At 40.7% G+C, this 24755-nt stretch overlaps 1 pseudogene; it reads left to right on the plus strand.

The window, feature by feature from the left end:
• Window positions 1–365: 365 nt before the first annotated feature.
• LOC136675465 (polymeric immunoglobulin receptor-like) overlaps window positions 366–24755 on the plus strand; it is a 31164-nt pseudogene continuing 6774 nt past the window's right edge.

Consider the following 24755-nt stretch of genomic DNA (forward strand, 5'->3'; position numbering starts at 1 on the left):
CTGGCCTCAGCACTGCAGAAACTGCACTGTGTAACTTTTGGAGGAGGTTAACATTGATAATCAGTTCATAGGGCTTACTCGCATTTATACACAGCATTCAACTTCACATATCAGCTACAAAATACACACTTGTTTTAATACATACAAAGCAGAATTTAATACATGGTGGAACTCCTAGTGAACAAGCATTTGTATTTAAATGACAGGTATTTTTAACCAGTCCATTCAGAGCAGGAGAGTATGATGAACAATACAAATCAAACCCTAAATACTGGTGTAAGGGGTATTACTGGAGCTCCTGTGGAATAGTAGCCCGTACAAACACAAGTGGAAGAACATCAGTCACTGATTATCCGACCCAGAATATGTTTACTGTGGAACTCAACAGTCTCCAACACTCTGACTCTGGATATTATTGGTGCGCTGTGGACATCAAAGGTGGTTCAGATGATGGTGATTATTTGAACCTGACGGTCAGTGCAGGTAAGAAGTCTCTCTGTGTGAAGTAGAACCTGTTCACTGTAACTTAAAGCTTGTTTGATGGAGGACGTGTTTACAGCACTCATTCTCTGCCTCTTTATTCAGATCCTGCTGTGTCTGTGATAAACAGCAGAGTGAGTGGTCAGGAAGGGGGCAGTGTCAGTGTCCAGTGTCTCTACAGAACTGATTATAAGAATAAACAGAAGCAGTGGTGCAGATTTAGAGACTGGAGCTGCTTAACATCCCAGAATTCATCAGTGCAGATCAGTGATGATGGGAGAGGAGCGGTCAGTGTGGAGATGAGTGGACTGAAGAAGAGTGATGCTGGCTGGTACTGGTTCAGTGCAGGAGAAGTGGGAGTTACTGTTCACCTCACTGTCACTGAAAGACCTACAAGTAAGATCACATCTATCAGAAACACTGCCCATACCCAGAGGGCAATGAGTATTATTTGAGTTTCTCTCAAACTTCACACTTGTTTTAATACATACAAAGCAGAATTTAATACATGGTGGAACTCCTAGTAAAAAAGCATATGCATTTAAATGACAGGTATTTTTAACCAGTCCATTCAAAGCAAGAGAGGTTCAGAAACAGGAAGAACACTTCAGTCAAATGTACTTCACTCAGAGGCAGGAAGAGTATTTGTCTCTGGAGCCTCTTACAGAAAGATGCACTTCTACTCCCTCATGAGTTCTTTAATTCTCTCTGTGTTCTTCCTCTACATCTCAGGTAAGATCAATGCTGCATCATTCCTGTGCACTGGAGGTGTGTTCTTCACTCTCTCACTGCTTTAAATACACTTTGATTAACTCACCTGCTCCAGGGTGCAGAGTGGATACTGAATAATAACATTTAGGACGAGGGTGAAATGTGTTTGCTCAGTTATGACCAGTTTATTCCTCTGATATAGTTCTGAAGCAGTTCCTGAGTCGGAGTAACACTGTTGTACCATTTGACTTCTTCTCTGTAGAGTCTGAGAGTGTGAAGACACTGAGGAATGTAGCTGTACAAAGTGGAGGATCTCTCACTATTCCATTTTTTTATGATAAACAATACAAATCAAACTCTAAATACTGGTGTAAGGTGTCTCAGTGGAACTCCTGTGGAATAGTAGCCCGTACAAACCCAAGTGGAAGAACATCAGTCACTGATTATCCGACCCAGAATATGTTTACTGTGGAACTCAACAGTCTCCAACACTCTGACTCTGGAGATTATTGGTGTGCTGTGGAAATCAAAGGTGGTTCAGATGACTATGTGATTATTTTTGTGATTATTTGTACCTGACGGTCAGTGCAGGTAAGAAGTCTCTCTGTGTGAAGTAGAACCTGTTCACTGTAACTTAAAGCTTGTTTGATGGAGGACGTGTTTACAGCACTCGTTCTCTGCCTCTTTATTCAGATCCTGCTGTGTCTGTGATAAACAGCAGAGTGAGTGGTCAGGAAGGGGGCAGTGTCAGTGTCCAGTGTCTCTACAGAATTGATTATAAGAATAAACAGAAGCAGTGGTGCAGATTTAGAGACTGGCGCTGCTTAAAATCCCAGAATTCATCAGTGCAGATCAGTGATGATGGGAGAGGAGCGGTCAGTGTGGAGATGAGTGGACTGAAGAAGAGTGATGCTGGCTGGTACTGGTTCAGTGCAGGAGAAGTGGCAGTTACTGTTCACCTCACTGTCACTGAAAGACCTACAAGTAAGATCACATCTATCAGAAATACTGCCCATATCCAGAGGGCAATGAGTATTTGGTCCAAATGTGACCTACATCTGCAGATCATTTATGGCACAAATTTGCAATTGAATGATGCCATTTCTCATTTTCAACAGCAACTGAGAAAACCAGTGACAGTGAGACCACATCAGGTGAGATCACAATCTTATGTTAGAATTAAAAATAATGAATAAACTAAAAAATCCAATATTTGTTTTTCTAGGTGTCACACCTCTGATAAAAAATGAAAAGTCAACAACAGCAAATAAGTAAGTAGTGAACTTCTGTTACAGCTACACTTTCACACTTCAGTGTAGTATACTTTTGCTTTTTGCAGAACTGTAACTGTTTGTTCTAAAAAATAACAACTCTGAAGATGTACAAGTTCCAACCAAAGTGTGAAATGAAGTATGAAACATACAAAATGCAAATGTTCTCCTTATTTAGCAGTGTAAGCTCTAACAGCCTTAGGTCAAAGACTAATTTCTGGAGGAACTATGTTTAAGGAAGGCTTTACACTAGAGAGAACATTGCTGTAAAAACATGATTTCCTTTAGTTACAAGAATATTAGTGAGGTCAGGTTCTGATATTAGATTATTAGTTCTAGAAAACAAATTCCACTTTAACATACCTATTTTTTTTACCTAATTAAAAAAACATTTGTGCAGGGCAGTCTTTTTGTTTGTTAGCTTTTGAATCCTGTTGTTCATTCACACCACTGTACACCACTTTTTTCTTGCAGAACAGCAGCTTTTTCTTCAGTAAAAATGGCCTCCTCTGCAGAAACTGCTGAACATATTAATCACTCAACTAACAACAAGAGCGTGGACAACAAGTAATTATCACATCATGAGACATGTTTATTGATTGTGTAATTTAGTGACTAATAAAACAGTTTTTTTGGCATGTAACTCTTAATAATAATAAGATATTTTTGTGTGGTAGTGACTCATATGCTTCATGGTGGGTCTCCATTTCTTAATTAATAACTTACACAGGTCATGTGACTTAACTGACTGCAGCAATGGAAACTCAAAGCTTATCTGGATTCTCCTGGCTGTAGGCCTCGGACTGCTCCTGCTCCTGGTCTGTGTTATAACCTTCAAATTGAGAAAACTTTCCAGTAAGTATTTGTTGGCTCAGGCTTTTTAATCAAATGTACACTTTATTACACTCATCAGCACTCTCTCCTTCTCTCTCTAACAGAAGCAAGTCAAACAGAGAGCAGAGAGAGGAGCAGTAACTCTGCAGTTCACACTGTAAGTGCTGTGAGTGATAGGGGGCTTCATGTTGTCTCAGGACAGGTGTTTTGCAGGAGATAGTACTGTGCCTCTTTGGCATCAGATTTTGTCATTGGTGTAATGTTTGTGTGTGTGTGTGTGTGTGTGTGTGTGTGTGTGTGTGTGTGTGTGTGTGTGTGCGACTGAAATAGACCTGTACAGCTAAAGCTGAATTCTCAGTAACATACAGCACTGTGATTTTCAAAAAGGAGAAGGTAAGACTTTATTCTTTACGTTCATTAACTGTTTTGCCTGAATGTATAGAACAAATTAACCAGCTTGAGACTTTATCAGAGCACCAGCGATCCTTTTGATTTCCCTCTCAGATCAGTTGATTTGAATCATAATGTGCATTCAGAGAAATTAATATGATACGTTTAGGTGTAATGAACCACAAAGTATGATGTTAGTCATTTTATAAATTTTTTTTGATTTTATAAGATTATGAAATTGTGTGTGTGTGTGTATAAAATAGACCTCTACAGGTGAAGCTGAAGACTCAGTAACATACAGTACTGTCATTCCCAAAAAGAAGAAGGTAAGTCTTTATTATCCACATCCATCTCATTAAAAGCTGTATTTGATCTTGAGACCACCATATTTTTCAGGGGAATTAGAGATGCATCAGTTATGTGAAGGCATGAAATATTTGGTTTTGATGGAGGTTCTCGAGTCTAATCTTTAGTTTAGCTGTTGAAAGAACTTCATTTATTTCTAAAACTGTCCAAATTTCCAGCTCTCTACAGCAGCTGAAGATGATGCAATGATCTACAGCTCTGTGCTTTACAAATAAGAGGTGAGTCAAAATACATAATTCTTTATTGTGTAATGGGTTTATTAACACATTTCAGCCTCTTTTTCTGTTCTGCCTGATTACAGGTGTATGCAGCTCTATTCATTCATTCATTGTCGGGAGCACCCAGAACACACACACTTGGACATGGGGAGAACACACCAAACTCCTCACAGACAGTCACCTGGATCAGGCTTGAACCCATGACCCCAGGACCCTATTTCTAAACCAAAACCAGGCCAGACCATTCAAAATGAAAATGCCTTCCTTGCTCTTCAATAAAACATACTCACTTGAAAAAAATGGCTTTAGTGTGGTTTAAAGCTTTAAATATTCCTCATCTTAGTGGTCAGTAGGGGAACTAAACAGTACGGTAAACCCACATGTATTTCTCATACACTGATGTAAGTACGTCATATCTGCATTACTGACAACCTTGCTCTAATTCATTGGATGTTTTAGGAGTCACCCTCAGAGTCCAATTTATATTCTCTCTCTGATCACTGTATGGTCTTTTATCAGTTTTTTACAGTTGGCCCATGATTTTGTGCTGCAACTTTATTCGTAATATGTTTTAGTTTTGTTCATTTCTCATTCCTTACTTAACACATGCTTATAATAAAAATATTATTAATATTATTATAGTAGACCAGACTTTCTTAAATACTAATGTTGAGTTTAACACATTGAGGTAAACAAATGTCCTCTTTCACAGCCCACATTTAGGGTTTGAGGCTCAGCAAATAAATATGGAACAGTGCATTAAGTGTAAATATGCAGAAATATTCTCTGTAGAGAGTGTGAATTGAATCTGAGTATTTTTCTTTGCACAAAATTGTAAATTTCAAATATTCCACCTTAGAAGGAAAGAAGTGTGTCACATTGTCACCGCTGTCCAGTTAAAAACATGTATCTCCAGAAATAGTAACTTTACAGAAGAAGGAAAAAACCTTCTTAATTTTCAGCTTAAGTGAATGTAAAAAGATTTTATTCCAAACAATTCTGGAATATTTCTATTGGTTCATTCATGATGAAATATTCGCACATTGTGAAGGACAGCTGCTGTGTTCAGATGATGTAGAAAAAGAAAAATGCGGAAAAAATAGAGATACATGTTTTTAGATGGAAAGAGACAATGTTGAAACATGTCACATGCCTAATACACCCCACCTGTCAGGACCAGGCGGACTGACGGAGGCGGACGCACTTGCAATAACACAAAATACTTTATTTAAACAATAGATAAAAAAACAGAGACAGACTTGGATAACATGACAGGATACTTAGACAAAGGAAGACTTAGACAGAGAGAGGGAACTGGACAGAGAAACCTACACAGAGAGAGCGCTAAAGAGACTAACCTGAACAAAGAAAGCTAAACAGAGACCTAGACACAGAGACAGATGTAGAGAAACCTAAACTGAGTAAAAACACAGACTTGAGACAAGAGAGATACAAAGACTGACTTGAAGGGAACGAGGAACAGACGAGACAAATAGACCAGAGACAGATGAGCAAATGTGGCTCAAGAGACACAAACTGACTTGAACGGGAATCTCCAACAAACGGGCACAGACACAAAGGAACTTAAATATACAACGCAGACAAGGAACACCTGAGACAGATAACAAGGGGGCAGGATTACAAAAGAGACACAGATGGAGACACTGACAAGGAGGAAGAACTAAGGCAGAACTAGGGCGGATACATGAATCAAAATAAACAGAACCATGAGCTAAGTAAGCACATGGTGGGAACAACAGACACATGACGGGACCAAAGCATGACACCACCCTAGATGAGATATGAGTTATTCTCCCTGCTTTTCAAATCTTGACAGCTCTATGATCACAGTGTGTGTGGAATCATTTGTGTGCCACACAGAAGCACTCTGATGCCCTGAAACAAAAAACACACCAGGGATAATAAAGTAGTGAACCAGCATTCATATCAGACTTACATCAGTTTAAAATGATAAACTCTATAATGTTATGAAAGTCTGATCTCTTCAATAATTAAGGAACCAGTGAAGAATATGGGCTTATTTTAATAAATATTAGCATGTTTCAGAACATATAAATGTGCTGTAAAGTAATAACAAACCCTCGTACTTACACATTGACACCAGAACATATGTCTGATGCTGTCAGAAGAGTCAAGAAATCAAAACAAGTCAAAATGCATTCTACTGTTTTTAAAACACAAACAATATTTATTAATATTTATATAGATATTATAATATTTATTACAGGTTCAGGTTTTGTTGATCAAAGAAAAATGTTTGTGATCGTACCTAGAGTGTCCATCATTCTCTCAGTTTGTTTGTCTCTGAAAAATGTATTTATAGCTGCTTCTGTTAACATAAGAAACCAGAGTAACCCTTTACCAAGGAGGAAACAGGACACTTACATATCATGAGGAGCTGAAATATACCTCAATAAACCTATATAAAAGCTTATTACAATTGACCTCGACTGTCACAGCAGCTGCTAATATGCAATTGAATGTTAATATTAATGATCATTTTTAGATTTCTTTCCAGCATTAAGTTATAACATTGCACTTTGTGGAGTGGAGTGGAGGTGTCTTATAAGCAGAACTGAATACATAACAGTGTTATAAAATATAGTACAAGATACAGCTGTTAGAGTTGAACAAGGACACAGTGTCACTGATGTAAACACTGCTCTCTCAAAGCACTAAAATCTACATGAGTTCTAACAGTGTCAGTGGTGTCCAGAATCATTCTACAGGAGCACAGACTCAACCACTTCAACTGTAGAAACACACCAGATCCACACCATCAGCTCATTATCATGCTTCAGGAAAGAAATGAATTACAGAAGAAATGTGTTATTATTCAGTCATATTACAACAACAGATCAATTCTACTGCCATGTTTCTGTTTATAAGTTTTGTAGAAGGTCAGGGTTAGTGCCAATTTATTTAACTGGTTTATTTCTAACATGCTTTGTGATCATACCCAATGTGGTCTCACTGATGCTGGGTTTCTCAGACGTAGAGACAGAACTCAAAGCTGTTGTTGCTGTTGAAAAGAAATAAACTGGTGCTAGTGACACAGTTACAGCAGGACGGTCAACAGATATTTTCCGATGTGATTTTACTTGTAGGTCTTTCAGTGACAGTGAGGTAAACAGTAACTCCCACTTCTCCTGCACTGAACCAGTACCAGCCAGCATCACTCTTCTTCAGTCCACTCATCTCCACACTGACCGCTCCTCTCCCATCATCACTGATCTGCACTGCTGAATTCTGGGATGTTAAGCAGCTCCAGTCTCTAAATCTGCACCACTCCTTCTGTTTATTCTTAGAATCAGTTCTGTAGAGACACTGGACACTGACACTGCCCCCTTCCTGACCACTCACTCTGCTGTTTATCACAGACACAGCAGGATCTGAATAAAGAGGCAGAGAATGAGTGCTGTAAACACGTCCTCCATCAAACAAGCTTTAAGTTACAGTGAACAGGTTCTACTTCACACAGAGAGACTTCTTACCTGCACTGACCGTCAGGTACAAATAATCACCATCATCTGAACCACCTTTGATTTTCACAGCGCACCAATAATATCCAGAGTCAGAGTGTTGGAGACTGTTGAGTTCCACAGTAAACATATTCTGGGTCGGATAATCAGTGACTGATGTTCTTCCACTTGGGTTTGTATGGGCTACTATTCCACAGGTGCTCCAGTAATACCCCTTACACCAGTATTTAAGGTTTGATTTGTATTGTTCATCATAAAAACATGGAATGGTGAGAGATCCTCCACTTTTTACAGCTACATTCCTCAGTGTCTTCACACTCTCAGACTCTACAGAGAAGAAAACAATTAACACAACAGTACAATTGTACTCTAACAATGTTTAGTTAAAAAGGTTATTCATGTCTCACATAAAATAATAATGATCATGTAAATCAGCACACACACACCAAGTTCGTGATACTATTAAATCTACTTTTTAATGCTGCTATATTCTGTCTCTCTTAGTGGCGGCAGTAACAGCTCCAGCTCTTCAGAGGCGTTACACTAGCGGCTGGAACAATGCTGCTGGATTTGATTGTATTTGGCCACCAAGAGCTTTAGTAAGGCAAGATGCTGATGCTGAATGATTAGTTCTGGATCACGAACACCACTCCAACACTTTCCAAAAGGTATTGGGCGGAGTTCCATCTGCCCAGTTGTTTGTTGTAAAAGGAACATTATTACAGTTTATTACAGTCTGTCCCTTTCATCAATACAATGTCTCTTATTTTACAGAACAGCAGCAGTTATTATTATTATTATTATTATCGTTACACTTATATAGCGCCTTTCTAGATACCCAAGGACACTTTACAATCTACACTGCTCAGAACGCTCAATTCACACACACTGGCGAGAAGCGGCAGCCAAACGCGCACAGCGTACCCTCGACCAGAAACGACCGTCCACCTGGAGGACTGCATCGGGCACTAGGATTTCACCCAGGACAGAGCGCCAATCCATATCTGGGCACACACATTCACTCACACATACACACTCATTAACTCACAAACCAGGACAGTTATTACAGAAGCCAATTCACCTACCCTCCATGTTTTTGGACTGTGGGAGGAAACCGGAGCCCCGGAGGAAACCCACGCAGACACGAGGAGAACATGGAAACTCCACCCAGATGGGACTTGAACCCAAGATCCCAGTGCTGGGAGGCGAACGTGCTAATCACCAAGCCACCGTGCCGAAGATCAGAAATCTTCAAGGACAGACACGTTATTCAATGCCTGCGCATGCATTATGACGTATCTCTTTTTGTTGCCAGCAGAGACAGTGTTACTAAAAGCAGACATTTCCTTCAACTAAAAACTATTTTTGCCTGTGTGGTTGGTGCAGAAACATGTACAGAAAAATCCCCTCCAATAGAGGACAATACAGGGTGTCTATAGGTTTATTCACACTTCTTCTTTTATTATGAACTTATTAATTAACACATCAGAAATCACATCAGTGTCACTGTAGAGTGAAGAGAATGAGTCTTTTAGACTGAAGCGACACTGTGATAAAAGGGTATTAAAGCACATTTAAAGCAGTGAACACTGAACAACACAAAGAACACCTCCAGTGCACAGGAATGATGCAGCATTGATCTTACCTGAGATACAGAGGAGGAACACAGAGAGAATTAAAGAACTCATGAGGGAGTAGAAGTGCATCTTTCTGTAAGTGGCTCCAGACACAAATACTCTTCCTGCCTCTGCAGCACCACCTCAGAGTTTCTTCCTGTTTTCAGCTCTTGTTGCTGCTGACTGGATCAGTGCAGGGTCCTACACTCAAACACATGGATGAATGTTTTCATTTAAGCACAGTATTTACCAGAGTGTCACAGCATTGTCCTGCGTGATGGGGAAAGATCATCATATAGAGGTTATACAGAGTCGCACTAAAGTGAGTTCTTGGGCAAGGCTCGTAGCAATGTGTTTGGCGACTTCAATAGACTTCAGAGTCGCCGAGCAGCTGAATAGGGGAAACGAATGCCCGACGCGTTCTGCTGTTCAAACACCAGTCCAAGCTTCAGTTGATGTTGCTTTATTTTATCAAATCTTCAACGTTCAAACATTAAAGTATCAATGAATCGGTCCACAGAAATCCACGATCGACAACAGTATAAAATCCAATTCAATCAGTTCACAGGCAAAAAATATTTACATCGGCCAAGGTTACAGCGTTTTGGACGGTCAGCAAAAAGTAGGCTTCCCCCATCACCCACTCACTTCCCCTCATCTAACGAGTGAACAGGTGATATTACAGACCATTACCGCCACCAACACCACGTGACCCAGTTAGCGCACGTCATCCCTTAGGTGCACACAAACCCAAAAAAAACCCAAGCCTATGCCTGTCCTCAACATTCCGGCCCCTAATTATTACATTACCACACAGTAATAATTACACATCTAACACCACAATCAAACACACAAAAAACACGTTACATCACAGATTCTCAATGAAAAGGAAGAGAATCATAATAATAATAATAATAATAATAATACAATGCACTTAAAAATCCATCCAAGTTATTTCTTTTCTTCTTCTTCTTGTCAGTCAGTCATAGGCCAGAGGTTACCAGCACTTAGCCTAAATATCAAGTCAGTTTGTGACATATATCTGTAGTGTTGTCAACATCAAGTCATATTGTAGTCCTATCAAGTTGGTTCCAATATGTTGTCATAGGTCAGAAGCCTCCTAAAGAAGGCATAGCTTCGTGATCGGTCTACGTACAAGGCTGGTTGAGGTCTTAACCCAGACCTGACGTACAAGTTCTTTCTTGTCTGGTGCAACTGCCGTGACTCTGCCAATTATCCAGGAACCACGAGGGGCAGAGTCATCCACTATGAGAACCACATCTCCAGGAGTAAAGTTGCGTTTATTCTGTGCCCATTTCTGGCGCTGTTGAAGTTGTGGCAAATATTCTTTAACCCATCTTTTCCAGAAGAGGTCAGATATGTATTGGACCTGTCTCCATCTCTTACGTGCATAAAGATCATTTTTCTGGAACAGACCAGGTGGTAAGCATGGATTAGACTTGAGAAGGAGGAGGTGATTTGGTGTTAAAGCTTCCAAATCATTTGGATCATTGGATTCCTGTGTAATGGGCCTACTATTCAGGATTGACTCCACTTCACACAGAACAGTTTGAAGGCCCTCCTCATCCAAATACTGTGTCTGCAAGGTGGAGTTGAGAACCTTTCTGATGGAGCGAATCAACCGCTCCCATGCTCCTCCATGATGCGATCCAGTTGGAGGGTTAAAATTCCATTTAACCCCCTTCAAAGCCAATGCATCAGCAATCCTTTCCTGATTCCACTCTTCCATAGCTTGTCTCAGCTCATGCTCTGCCCCCACAAAGTTGGTACCATTGTCGGAATGCAGTTCTTGAACCTGGCCTCGTCTCGCAATGAAACGGCGTAAAGCGTTAATAAAAGAGTCAGTATCAAGAGATGAGGCAACCTCAATATGTACGGCTCTAATCGCCAAACACGTAAAGATGGCTCCATAACGCTTCACAATACTTCTCCCACGCTTTATTTCAAATGGGCCAAAATAATCCACTCCAACAAAGCTAAAGGGAGGTTTCTCAGGGGTCACTCTACTTTCAGGCAAGTCAGCCATTTGCTGCTGGCCTAAGGATCCATGAAGCCGTCTGCAGACCACACACCTTGACATGATGCTTCTTATCAAGGTGCCCGCACCAGGAATCCAATATTTCTGATGCAGCCTTGAGAGAATATGGTTCCTACCATTATGACCCACCTCTTTATGGATATGCTGTAAAATGAGATTAGAAATATGAAGATCCTTAGCGATTATAGCAGGATGTTTGGAATTTTCTGACATAACAGCCCTACTAAGACGTCCGCCAACTCTGAGCACACCATCCTCTAAAACAGGATTCAGTTTATAGATGTGGCTGCTTCGTTTCACGCTCTCTCCCCTTTGGAGGCAGGAGATTTCTTCAGCATACCTTTTCCACTGACAGAACTTTATTATTTGCATCTCAGCATCCTTAATCTCTTCCAATGAGAGAAAGTCGTTACGGAACTCCACCTTGCGATGAGCATCCTTACGCTGAGCTGCATCCGATAAAGGCTGAAAACGTGCCTTGTCTTTTCCATAATGCAAAAACAATGTCTTAAACCTCAGGATCCAACCCATCACCCTGACAAGGCGTATCCAAGAAGAGGTACAACTAATTAAATCAGTCAATGGGCCACCATCATCATCTGCTTGCAAAACATTAATAGCGGCAGACACTTTGACTTCAGGATCTTCATGTGGAAGTTCCTGCATGTTCTCTGGGTTTACAGGCCATTCTTTCTCTGGCTGCATAAGAAATGCGGGACCAGATATCCATTCAGTGTTAATTAAAAAGGGCTCTGCCCTCATACCTCTGGAAACAAGGTCTGCCGGGTTGTGTGTTGTGTTCACATATCTCCACTGGGAGGCCCTGGAAACCTTTAAAATCTCGGACACTCGGTTCGCTACAAAAACACGAAACCTAGATGTCTCATTATTAATATATTTCAACACCGAGGTACTATCTGTCCAAAACACTGAATCTAAGAGAGATAGCCTTAGCTCCCTCCTCCACAGTATATCCATACGAGCTGCCACCACAGCTGCCGTCAATTCCATACGAGGAATCGTTACTAGTTTTAGGGGTGCCACCCTGGACTTCCCCATTATAAAGGAACTGTGGGTGCGTGAGCAACTGTTACGCAGGAGCAGGTAAGTAACAGCACCATACCCCTTCTCACTTGCATCTGCAAAGTGATGTAACTGAGCAGTGGTCACCTCTCCAAAGTCAGGAGGTTTTAAACATCTTCTGATGCTAATGTTGTCCAACAGATGCAACTCTCCCACCCAGTCTTTCCATTCTTGGGAAACTGCGAGTGGTATAACGTCGTCCCATCCTATCACCTTCTGGCACAGATCTTGAAGAATCTTCTTGGCTGTGAAAATAACGGGAGCAAGAAATCCCAGAGGGTCATAAAAGGAGCTCACTGTAGAAAGGATTCCTCTGCGGGTCATTGGCCTGTTTGGGATGGATATGCAGAACTTAAATGCATCTGACTGCACACACCACCGCACTCCCAACGCTCGCTCAACGGGTAAAAGATCACAGTCCAAGTCTAAGTTTTTAACTTCCTTTGCCCTTTCCTTCTCAGGTATTACGGCAAGAACACGGCGGCTATTACTTATCCACTTTGTCAGGCGGAAGCCGCCCTTAGCGCAGATGTCTCCAAGGTCCTTATAAAGGGATATGGCTTCCTCTTCTGAGTCTATTGAGGCGAGACAATCATCCACATAAAAACTGTATAGGATGGTGTCAATCACCTGCTGGCTAAACTGTGCTTTGTTATCTTCTGCACATTTCCGTAGAGCATAGTTAGCACAGCTGGGAGAAGAAGTCGCCCCAAACAAATGAACACCCATCCTATATTCTTGCATGCTCTGACTGAAATCGCCACCAGGCCACCAGAGAAATCTCAAAAGGTCAGCATCTTCCTCTGGCACACGCACTTGGTGAAACATGGCTTCAATATCAGACATCAACACAACTGGCTCCTTCCTAAACCTAGTCAACACACCAACCAATGCATTCGTCAAGTCAGGACCACTCAGAAGTTGTGCATTAAGAGAAACACCTTGAAATGATGCTGCACAGTCGAAGACAACCCGGAGTTTCCCTTTAAAAGGATGGTAAACCCCATGATGGGGAACATACCAAACCTTACCCTCACTGCACTCCAAGTCTTCGATTGGCACTCTTTGCGCGTACCCCCTGGATATAAGATCTTCCATGAAAGCGGTGTAAACCTCGTGAAAGTCTTTATCTCTGATGAACCTTCTCTTCAAACTTAAGGTGCGTTGTTCCACAATCGCACGGTTGTCAGGCATTCTCATATCTCTGTCCTTCAGAGGCAGGGCAATACTGTAGTGCCCATCACTCAGAATCGTGGTCTCACTAACCAACTTCAAGAACTTGGAATCTTCCCTTGATAGTCCCAGCTGCTCATCCTGGCTGCTCTCAGGGAAGTCCATCTTAAACTGCTGTTTCCCTAACTTGTCAAGCGTAACAGCAGAAATTCTGTTGGCGGTGACTGTTGACGAACATCCTGGCCTTCCACAGCACTCCCTGCCAAGTGGCCCGTTTACCGTCCAACCAAGCACAGTCTTAATGGCAAAAGGTCCATCATCTACACTCTGGACGACCTCCAGAGGTTCCAACGCTCTGGGCATGTTCATGCCAATCAAAAGCTCCACTTGTGCCTCAATTTCTGGCAAATAAACATGCTTCAAGTGTGGCCAGTCATCCAGATCTTGTTGTCTTGGGATGTTACACACATTAACTGGCATTCTATGTTGAGTGAAGAGAGCAGGCATTTCACAGTAAACATCACTCTCCAACCCAGCAACTTCTAATCCAGTCACAACGAAACTTTCCACTTCTTTCTCTTGTCCCATGGTACGCAAGAGAATCTTGGTCTTTCTCCCAGCAAGATTCAGTTTGTCCAGAAGACCCACTGTACAAAATGACGCTGAACTTCCCTGGTCCAAGAAGGCATACGTTTCCACTGTTCTTCGGCCTTTCTTTGATTTTACTTTAACTGGTACAATGGCAAGCTTACAGTCTTGTTCACCGGCCCCAGTAAGACCACTAGTCTGAACTGTAACGGGAATGTTATCTGCTTCAGTGTCAGACTCGACCTCTTTTTCCTCCTCGTGATGGATATGAAGGATACTTGGATGTCTGAAACCACAAATTTTACATAAAAGGCGTTTTCTACATTCTTTGCTGATGTGCCCAATACACAAACAGCCAAAACAAATACCATTCCTTTTAAGAAAGGAAATCTTTTCACTTTGAGGTTTCTTATCAAGCAGAGAGCATGACTCCAGCATATGTCCACCCTTACAGAACAAACAAATCTCCACAGAAGTGTGATGATCTTGGGCCTCTGTTTGATTTTTTCTCCCAAATGCAATAGCAGTTGTACCAAAGCTACTTCCTTTAACTCTTGGATAAGGACGTTTCCCTCCATCACTATCTTTTACTATTAAATGTGTTGGAGGAGTGTCGCATAGACTTCCGAAGACAGGATCTGTTGCAATTTTAACTTGACGCTCAAGAAAGAAAACAATATCAACGAATGTAGCTCTGCGATGCTGCCTCTCCTGGACGTCACACGCTACTGTTCGCCATTTGTCTTTCAACTTATATGGTAACCTTTTAATCACAGCAAGCATATTGGCAGGCGTGTTCAATTCAGAGAGGCCATGAACCTCTTCCATCGCATTGCAACACCCACGTAGAAACAAACAGTATGCTTGAAGAGCCTTTCCATCCTCTGATCTGATTAATGGCCATGAGTGGACCTTGTTCAGATAAGCAGATGCAATTACATGTTCATTTCCAAAATGATCATACAGCAGTGTCTTCGCCTTTATATATCCAGTACCATCAGACATATGTTGACAGCTCTTGACGAGTTCATTGGGCTGCCCCCTGGTATACTGTGCGAGGTAATGCAGGCAATCGTCAGCATTGCCTGTTTTTGCTTCTATGACCTGTTCAAATGAACGGATGAAGGCATGGAAGTGCAGAGGATTGCCATCAAAGACTGGAATTTCTCTTTTAGGCAGTAATGAAAGACTTTGTTGATAGACCAGCATACTAGTTAATTCACTTTGTTTCTCCATAATGGAAAAAAGATTTTCACTGGTTGCTGGGCGAACGGTTGGCTGCAGTGGCAAACCTGGGATTGTGCTACATGGTCTTAAAGGATCAGAAGGCCCCCTTAAGAGAGGTGCAGGCTTATCCCTTTTCATGCTTTGCTGCACTGGTTTAACCATAGGCTTCACATTTCTAATAGTTGTATTTCCTTTTAAATTAATTGTCTGTGGAAAAAAGGTCTCTGCATCAGTATTGAGGATTTCAAAAATTTTTTCCTTCATTTTAAAATATGATTCCATTCCATTGGATTTCCGTGAAGCTGTACTACGCGCAGTGGATCCAATTCTCAGCACATTGACCTTTGCAACAGTTGCGGCGATGTCTGCTTCAAGTTGAAGTTGTTCTTTCTTTCTCCTCAATTGCTCCTCCTGTTCTTCAATTGCATGTTTTTCCTTGAGCATACGTTGACGTGCGAGCAAGGCAGCCATTTCTGCTTCTGCCTTGAGATGTGCAGACGTAGCTGACGATACCTTTGAGCTTAACTTGCTGCCTTGATTTGATACACTATCGGATGGCAACACATCATCATAGATGTCATGCTGAAGATTAGGAAACAATTGAGGTTCCTTTTCAGCGTGGTCTTGAAAACCCATTTCCCCCTCTAATGGGGTTTCTTGGGATGGCACAGTGTCAAAAAATGGCCTGCTTGAACATTTATCGACCTCAGAAAGCCATATTTTAACATCCTCAATAAACCCTTTATTGTACTTTATGATGCTTGAAAACCATGCATTTTGCTTATCTTTCTCATCAGATGGAATTAAAGGCAGCAAGGATTCATGCAGTGCACTGGCATCCTCAAACAGATGCATTAATTCATCAAGCTGTGATTTAACCTGTGAATCATTTTTATCATCCTTCATTAGCCCTTTAAGAGACAGAATTACCCTTTTCATTTTATTCACATGCCTTTTTCTTCCTGTCTGAATTATTTCAATTTTATTTGCAAAGGCTTTCCCAGTAAGAACAACTGATCTTTTATCCTGTTCAGTTTTCCCAACGACAGATGCAGCTTGTGATCCGCTCATTTTTAGCATTCAAACAAAGAACTTGCAAAACCAGCTTAAAGGCGCCTTCAGTATCAGTAGCAATTTCTTAACAGCTCGCTAAGCACACGCAAAGCCACAACACACATGCCAAATTCCCAATGAACTTCAGGCCTACACACAGTTCTAAACGGCAATAGCCACAGTCCAACAACACAGCGACAAGCCCGTCACAACGTCTTCTCCTGGAAGTAACCAAACTGCGTTCAAACAAGCAATAGCCAAAAAACAGCACAAGCACTGGTTACATACCACCGTTGTCTTCCCGACTCTCTCGGGCGGGCCGCTTTCGTTGGTTTAATGGCAGTGGTGTGTGGGCTCGCGTCAGCGTTCAGGCTGTGCACTGAATCCGGAAGCCTCCGTTGCCGTAATTTTTGCTGACAAATGTTTGGCGACTTCAATAGACTTCAGAGTCGCCGAGCAGCTGAATAGGGGAAACGAATGCCCGACGCGTTCTGCTGTTCAAACACCAGTCCAAGCTTCAGTTGATGTTGCTTTATTTTATCAAATCTTCAACGTTCAAACATTAAAGTATCAATGAATCGGTCCACAGAAATCCACGATCGACAACAGTATAAAATCCAATTCAATCAGTTCACAGGCAAAAAATATTTACATCGGCCAAGGTTACAGCGTTTTGGACGGTCAGCAAAAAGTAGGCTTCCCCCATCACCCACTCACTTCCCCTCATCTAACGAGTGAACAGGTGATATTACAGACCATTACCGCCACCAACACCACGTGACCCAGTTAGCGCACGTCATCCCTTAGGTGCACACAAACCCAAAAAAAACCCAAGCCTATGCCTGTCCTCAACACAATGTATTAGCCTACATCTGTAAAAGGTACTCTCTTAAACTCCGGTTAATTGATTACATTACAACTGCAACCGTTACAAATCACCAACAGGGGGCAGCAGCAGACTATAAAACTGAAGTATTTATTTTTCTTCAGACGCTGCATTTGGGACAGACGTGTAATATACAGGCACCTGTTTGTATTTTTACACTGGTTTTCTACAATAGCTCTGTTCAAATTAAAAGCAGAACACATCTCATAAATAACTAAGCAGAACTCATCTGATAAATATATTTACATCTTTATACTTTTCTCCGCCATGTTTGTCACACAACTATAAATAAAACTGTTCATTCTGGTTGGTCTTCACCTTCCTCTCATGGAGCTTTGGATAACAGGGTCTTTGTGGTCCTCACGGAACACTGCAATATCCGCCAACTCTTTTAAATGGCATCGTGCGAAGTGAGGCACATGAAAGCACTGTAGTCTTCATGGGCAGTTATGGACTGTTGAACAAAGAGTGCGTAAATTGATGACGTATTCAACATCAAACCTAAACCTATCACAATATTGGCTTGAAATCAACCCCTTAATTCCCCTACAGCCAATCACAGTCATTTCACAGGGCTTCCTCACACTCACACAGCCTTAAACTACACACCTTCTTTATCAAGTGCAACATACACCAATTACAGAATGCTCCGTCCTCTCTAGGCTTGAACACAGTGAGGTCACTCTGAAATGTGTAACTGTTTTTCTGGGTAGTGTTCACTGATGTGTCCTTCACTGGAAGCTGTTTCAGTGGGATTTGAGCAGCTTCTCTCATCTCCTCCAGTATTCAGACACAGCACTGAGGAATAGAGAAGGGTCTGTAGGAAAATGCAGTAACATTTAAGGTTTCTGGACACGGCCTGTTCCACAAATCGTGATAAACCCTCTCACTTTATTCCTTCAGTAACTCAGATGTTCTGTTATAAAAAGAAAACAATATTGACAGAATTTCTTAGAAATGTTCAGTAAGTTTTTACTATTTTACAAAGTACAAATATTTGATACATGCCCCAGTTGTTAAATGTGGTCCTTTTGTGGAATAAAACACTTTTAACCAAAGAAAACTGGTTACGTTTCTAAACTCAATTAAGAAGTTTTATTTTCTAGAAAATGCATAAATTTACTATGATATATATACAGAGCGTCAAAGTTTAATTATTGGTTTTATTTTTGGTAAAACACACACACCTGGCTGCCCACATGATGTAAAATGTCGACTCATTAGACCAGGCTACCATCTTCCATTGCTCCATGGACAAGTACTGGAGGTCTGAGTAAACACTTTCAGCAGGGTCAGAGGTCAGCACAGGGTCTGTATATTTGAAATGAGGTGAAGTGACTTACTTTATTTACCCCCCAACTTTTGTATTTTAAAGGAAATAGGGAAGCGTGGGTTAAGATGAGCCAGTGGGTATGTTGACTCTCCCACTTTATCTAGAGCTGCTTTTCAATTTTGCAAGGTGAAATATGAGCGGCCAGTTAAAATGCTAGCAGGTATGGTTGCTACATCAATGTAAAATTTTGGTGATTTACTAATGCTAAAAATCATGTATATCGTTTATCTAAATATTAGCCTGAACTGCTAACAATGTATTTTCATAATGATGGCTATGGAGCAAAGTGAGTGGTAAATTGAGCCAGTGGGGTGTTGTGCTGAAGATCATAGCAGCAACTCAAATGCTGGAAGCACTGCAAGGATGGCAAACATTGATTGAATGAAATATTGAACAGTCTTTTTCACTGGTCTTCAAACTGTAGCTATTGGTTTGTTGACACGTTTCCAAAAATAAACAAGGTTGGTTTACATTTCACAATCATCGTGGCAATGTTAATTTTGGCAGCAGGTTTGTTTAAATTTAGTTTTACACTTTATTAATACTAATTCACTTCTTATTTAGTTTTATTTAACAAAATATCTTATTAATCAGTTTCTGAGAAGGTTAAAACGTTGTTGTTATACAAATATTTTCAGAAATGCAAACATTCATTCATTCCAACTGCTTATCCAGTTCAGGGTCAGGGATGATCCAGAGATTACACGGAATCATTGAGCTCAAGGCAGGAACATACTCTGGACATAGCGCCAGTTCATCACAGGGCACCACACACTCACTCACACACTCACATGGATGCTTTTCCACAACCAGTCCATCTATCTGCGAGTTTCGAGTTCTACCTACAGCCAGTTTCAGACACCCATTTTAAACTACGCAGCCTGCGGAATTCACCTAAAGAAAAAGAAAACACACAAACATTGACAGTGTCATTGATGCGCTGCACAATAGCGTCCCCGTGTGGAGCAATCCATAAATGTGTGTGACTGTGAGAAATGCAGCCGTTATGTTGCCCGCCTGCAATAACACACACACATATAGACATTATCAGCCCCGAGTGTACACGAAGAAAATACTTTTATTATTTAATGTTTCTCTTCCACTTTAAATTGTACAGAATTTACTTGCTATATTATTTATATGGAAAGATATATTAAAATAGAGAACAGGAATTTAAAATGGACTCAGTCTCCTATAAAAAGCCACCTCAGCCCCAGAATGTACCCAGAAGGTGAAAGTTAAACACTGATTAAAATGTCAAAGTGCTGCACCATTTAAAGCGGAAGTAAATTTAGCAAATCTCTGTAAATATTGAAGCACTACGCTGTGGAATATCAGCTTCATTCAATAAATCAGTTCTGCTAATGATATTAAAGATTTAAATTCACTGTAAATCTGTTCAGTGTCGTAAACATCCATGATTAAAATTTTATAAAAATAATATAAAATATATGAAAATTCTCTGCAAAACATAAACTGGAATATTTTGATTATTCTGAACATTTTAAGAATATTGTGAATATATTTAAATAATCTGAAACAGCAAAAACTATTTAAAGTGAATAAAATGCTATTTAGGGAGCTTTGAATAATACAAATAATTTGTTCAAATGTCAATACGTTATTCATTAATTTATTGTCTGTAACCGCTTATCCGGTGGGTCAGGAAACTACCTGGAATCACTACAGGTGCAAGGCGGGAATATACTCTAGAGGGGGCGCTCTCACATTCACTCACGCCTGGGCACTTATTGAGTAACCAATCCACGTACAAACGTGTTTCTGGACCGTGGCAGAACATCGGACAAAGGAACCCACCAAACTCCTCACAGACCGTCACCCGGAGCGGGGCTCGACCCTGAAGCTGTGTAACAGTGACACTGAGTGGTTTCGCCACCGTGCCGTCGGTCAATACATTTTACTGGTTTAAATAATGAATTCACAACTACGGCAGTTCACACTCAGGCCAGCAGGAGGCAATACACTGATGATATGGTCTAAATTGCACATACTTGTCGGTTCTTGTCTGTGGTGTGTTGGTAATTTGGGTGCTTAGCTTATTTATTCATTTATTTATTTATTTATTTATTTTGAGGAACTATGAATGGAACCATGAGTCATTCAACCTGACCCTGTGGTATGGAAGGCTGGATCTATATGATCATGTATATGTTGTATTTATGAAGATCAACATGCGTAAGTATCAGAATGAGTCATGATGCTTTTACAGGGTATAGTATCATAATTATTTATCATGTTGTTAAATATAGATCACTGAATGTCACAGCACTAAAAGCACTCCAGTGAAAGGTGTGGCCTGCATTTCCTGAAAGAGTCCCTTTTAGTAAACAGTGAGCTTGAGGTGCCCGCCTGTGACAATCTCATGACAAGCTCAACAGAATATCTCATCCTTCTCAAAATCACACTTAAAGCACATAACCTCTTTCTTTCACTTGCCCCTGAAACATAAAGCCATAGTCATCACTGTTGGGAAGGAAGTAATGCTCAAAACTTGTAGAAGTTTACTTAGCTCATGTCATACAGTCAAAATGTTACACTTGACTCATGAAGCATTTTTATTGGTTCATTCATCAAGCAATTTGCACACAACATAAAGGGCAGCTCATCCTTCATTTATTCATTGTCTGTAACCACTAATCCAGTTCAGGGTCACAGTGTGGCCGGAGCCTACCCGGAATCACTGGGTGCAAGGCAGGAACACACCCTGGAGGAGGTGGCAGCCTTTCAAAGGGTGACACACACTCACATATTCACTCATACCCACAGACACTTTTGAGTCACCAATCCGACTACCAACTTGTATTTGAAATGTGAGAGGAAACCGGAGCACCCAGAGGAAATCCACGCGGACACGAGGAGAACAAACCAAACTCCTCAAAGACAGTCATCAGGAGTGGGACATGAACCCACAACCTCCAGGTCCCTGGTGCTGTGTGACTGCGACACTTCCTGCTTCACCACCGTGTTAAGGGCAGCTCATATATTTAAATTCACACGAACATTAAAAAACAAGGACATAAAAGATTTTGTGTGGACAGTTTGTAAACTGGATAACACTGAGTGCGGCTGTATCTGCAAATCTACAGTACTCCAACTCCAACAGTTGCAGAAAACAAAGTAATAGACATAGCCAAAGTCTTAGTTTTGCTCTTGACATTGGTGGTGATCTGTGAATCATGTTTATGAGCCCTATCTTAGTTAAATAAGTCAAAACTATTGATAAATAATATTCTTCCAAAAGACAGAAAATCTCATGAACTAAATCTAATTATTAGAGGCAACTAACACTTAGGTATTTTTAACCAATCTATTCAGAGCAGGAGAGGGTCAATAACAGGAAAGACACGAGTCAAATGTACTTCACTCAGAGGCAGGAAGATTATTTGTCTCTGGAGTCTCTTACAGAAAGATGCACTTCTACTCCCTCATGAGTTCTTTAATTCTCTCCGTGTTCTTCCTCTACATCTCAGGTAAGATCAATGCTGCATCATTCCTGTGCACTGGAGGTGTGTTCTTCACTCTCTCACTGCTTTAAATACACTTTGATTAACTCACCTGCTCCAGGGTGCAGAGTGGATACTGAATAGTAACATTTAGGACGAGGGTGAAATGTGTTTGCTCAGTTATGACCAGTTTATTCCTCTGATATAGTTCTGAAGCAGTTCCTGAGTCGGAGTAACACTGTTGTACCATTTGACTTCTTCTCTGTAGAGTCTGAGAGTGTGAAGATACTGAAAAATTTAGTTGTAAAAAGAGGAGGATCTCTCACCATTCCATGTTTTTATGATGAACAATACAAATCAAACCCTAAATACTGGTGTAAGGGGTATTACTGGAGCTCCTGTGGAATAGTAGCCCCTACAAACACAAGTGGAAGAACATCAGTCACTGATTATCCGACCCAGAATATGTTTACTGTGGAACTCAACAGTCTCCAAGTCTCTGACTCTGGATATTATTGGTGCGCTGTGGAAATCAAAGGTGGTTCAGTGACGGTGATTATTTGTACCTGACGGTCAGTGCAGGTAAGAAGTCTCTCTGTGTGAAGTAGAACCTGTTCACTGTAACTTAAAGCTTGTTTGACGGAGGACGTGTTTACAGCACTCATTCTCTGCCTCTTTATTCAGATCCTGCTGTGTCTGTGAACAACAGCAGAGTGAGTGGTCAGGAAGGGGGCAGTGTCAGTGTCCAGTGTCTCTACAGAACTGATTATAAGAATAAACAGAAGCAGTGGTGCAGATTTAGAGACTGGAGCTGCTTAACATCCCAGAATTCAGCAGTGCAGATCAGTGATGATGGGAAAGGAGCGGTCAGTGTGGAGATGAGTGGACTGAAGAAGAGTGATGCTGGCTGGTACTGGTTCAGTGCAGGAGAAGTGGGAGTTACTGTTCACCTCACTGTCACTGAAAGACCTACAAGTAAGATCACATCTATCAGAAATGCAGAATCAACAACAGCAAATCAGTAAGTAGTGATGTTCTAATACAGCTACACTTTTGCATGGTTTAGCCATTTGCTTGTGCAAAAAAAAAAATCTGCTGCACATTCTACACAAATAACTTCTGGGAATGTTCATATTTCAAGCAAGTGTGAGATGAAGCATGATAAGTTTTCAGAACTATAAGATTTTAACCCTATTTGAAGTATACTCTCACAGTTTTAAATCAGTCATATTACTCTATGACAATGCAATGTTTCTTTCTTGTTCAGTAAGTACAATAAATATAAGCAGCTCTAATGCATTGTATGTCCAAATATTTCTAGACTACTTTTATTTATTTATTTATTTTGCATGTTTGCAGGACAACTGCTTTGTTATTAGTAAAACCAGCCTCTCCTGCAAAAACCACTTCTGAACCTGGTGTCCAATCAAGTGACATTCCGAAAAAACAAGACAAGTAATTCCCACATAATATTAAATGTTGTTTATTATATCTGTATTTCAGAAACTGAAGAACCTGCTTTAAAATTCTTAAGTTAGAAGTATATTACTGTGTGATAAAGAAATGTATCTTATATATGTATCAGAGTCTGGGTGGAATTGGGAGAACTCCCATAGTTTCCCCTGTCCATTCTTTGGGGTCTGTTTAAGGGATATTTAGGGCTTATGTGTTGTTGATGTCGATGATTTTACCCATTTCTGGAGATGCCACAAAATATATTTTTATCATTTTATTTGTTCATTAAATAACTTGAACATGTCATGTGTCTCCGTTCACTGCAGGAATAGAAACGGCAAGCTTAGCTTGTTTCTACTGGCTGTAGGCCTTGGACTGCTGCTTGTCCTGGTCTGGATTATAACCTTCATGTTGAGAGAACGGTCAAGTAAATATTCATCTGACATTAAAGGCTTTTTTTTCTAATTTACACTGTTTGACACTTATCTATGAGTGTAATGTGCTCTTTTTGGTCAATCTCTCTTTAACAGAAGCAAATCAAAAAGAAACCACAGGGAGGAGCAGTAACTCAGCAGTTCACACTGTAAGTGCTGTGAGTGACCAGTGGTTTCATGTTGTTTGAGTTCTAGTGTTCAAACACAGTGCAGCTGTTAGTAATGTGCCTCTTTATCATCATATTTTGTCATTGGTATTGTGTGTGTGTGTGTGTGTGTGTGTGTGTGTGTGTGTATAAAACAGAACACTACAGGTGAAGATGCAGAAATGTACACTACTGTGTGTAAGAAAAAGAAGGTAAGTCTTCATTTTTCACATTGACAAACATATAAACATGGTTCTATTACTGAAACATTACCAGTTTGACTCATCCTGAGTAAATAATGTCCGAAATAGCTTTCGTCTGAAGTGGCTCTAGGAACTGATGTCATCTACAGCAATGTAGCCACTAATGCCACAAATAAACCTGTAAGTGAACGTTTATAAAGCTGTTGTTATAAATCACACCTCTATTTTAACCTGAAGTAGGTGAGATGTCGTCATGTATCTG

This window comes from Hoplias malabaricus, chromosome X1, assembly GCF_029633855.1.
Source record: "Hoplias malabaricus isolate fHopMal1 chromosome X1, fHopMal1.hap1, whole genome shotgun sequence".
NCBI lineage: Eukaryota > Metazoa > Chordata > Actinopteri > Characiformes > Erythrinidae > Hoplias > Hoplias malabaricus.